At 26.4% G+C, this 1,927-nt stretch overlaps 1 protein-coding gene across 3 annotated transcripts in view; it reads right to left on the bottom strand.

The window, feature by feature from the left end:
• The window catches only part of LOC107619582 (gibberellin 2-beta-dioxygenase 2), a 5,735-nt gene that overhangs the window by 2,166 nt on the left and 1,642 nt on the right, over positions 1-1,927 (bottom strand). The gene's annotated exons all lie outside the window — the stretch shown is intronic.

Here is a 1,927-nt window from a genome sequence, read left to right as displayed (position 1 = left end):
CGATAAAAAAAAAAAAGAAAAATTCAGTTGAAAATTTTTATAATAACTATCTTATAATTTTTAATTATCAACTTCACATAAAAATTACCGTATATGAGTTTCTACCAAATAAATTATGGCCTCTACAATACAAAATAAGTAAATTAAAAACGTTTTATTGAACTTTAAAATTAGTTCTAACATAAATCAATTATACAGCATTGATTTCACCTAGAATCAATTTTATGAAAGCAAAATCAAACACAAGTAATTAACTCAATAATCCAAATTTGATACCGCGTACGAGAAATTGAGGTAAAGTAAAATTCTCTTTTATATTTTTGTGGTGCTTTAATTTATGTCACTCCATCTCTAGTACGTGGAAAGATCAGAGCTACCATTATTTTCGGTTAGACAAGCATTTTATTTTTCTTACATTTCCAAAAATTAGCAGGCAAAGACACATGGAGGGTCATATGATTTAACACATTTCACAACTTTATAAATTTTTTTTTGTTCAAAAAAATAAAAGAATATCTGTGTAAGTTATTGATTTTTTGCTGACTTTAACATCCCAATAGTATTTGGTGTATTTTAATTTCTTCAACCTAAATGATGATATTGTCACTGAATTAGTACGAATATATGTTAGGACTTATTAGGACAAGTAGTCCTGACGGTTCTGTAAGAAATTACAGAGCAACGTGATAAAAATCAGTTAAAATGTTAGTTGCCACAAAATAATTAATAACCTAAAGGTTGATAATTGATTTTGGACTTTCCTCCCAATGATTCACAAGGTTCGTGTACTTGTCACCATTTTTGGCCAAACATCTTTAACCTTTGGCTCCATTTCTTCCTACAGATAAGAAATCTCGTTCTAATAGCCATCATTGTGAAATTTCAAATTAAATCAAATAAAAAGTTATCCATATGAATTATGAATTATTTCTTCAAGAAAATTAGTTATTTTAAGAGCTAATGATATAACAGCAAATGCATTATGTTGTGTATATTGGGCCTACCAAATTATTAAGTAACAAGTAACACTCCAATGTTTAAAAAAAGTTCAGAATTACACTTTGTTATTTAATTTAATGAATTTTCTTCTAATATCATAAAGAGACCAACCAGCTATAATTCAAATAGTATAGTCTCCACATACTTATTTAGAGGTTGTGGATTTGAGTTTTACTTTTAACTTAAAAAAAAAAATTAAATTATAAAATATAGTATCAATAATAGTAGTGCTAATTAAATTGAACATTGTCAAAATTTAAGGACTAAAATATAACTAAGAATGCCAATGCACTTCAAAAGTAAAGAATAATCTTCAATGATTGAAATTTCATTATGGTTGTTTGTTGCATATAATGTGCAGCAACTATAATGAAGTTTAGAACTGTGTCCATTGTATTGAAAATGTTGAGACCTACAAATCAATCATGGTCGTTTGGTGTAGCCCTTGTTCTGTTAGTGCACGTGTTGTTATATGCCTTTTCAACTCTTAAATTCATTTTCAAATGATAGAAAATGCTTAAAATGAGGCATCATAATTAGATAAATGCAATATATTAATCAATGGTAGATAGAGTACCTATATAGGTATTAATTAATGAAAGGAAAAATGTTGAGGATGATGATGAATATAGAAACTGTCATTGAAGTTAAGGCTTAATCAATAGTTAACAATAGTCTCCAAATAATAATTTAAAAGGTGTAGGTCATTATCAAATAGCCGAATCAACCACATGAAAACAACTACATACATGCACTGATAATTATTAGAAAGGATTTGGTCAGTTTAAAATTATAATATGTATTATGAAGACTAATGTGTATTATTCTATTCACTGACGATAAGTTAATGATATTTTTTTATAAAAGAATTTTTTTAAAAAAATTAGTGAAATAATAAGTTACTTTATATTTTTAATGTATTATTATT

Source organism: Arachis ipaensis, chromosome B09 (assembly GCF_000816755.2).
Source record: "Arachis ipaensis cultivar K30076 chromosome B09, Araip1.1, whole genome shotgun sequence".
NCBI lineage: Eukaryota > Viridiplantae > Streptophyta > Magnoliopsida > Fabales > Fabaceae > Arachis > Arachis ipaensis.
The sequence above is the reverse complement of the archived record's forward strand: the minus strand, read 5'-3'. Positions and strand labels throughout refer to the sequence as shown.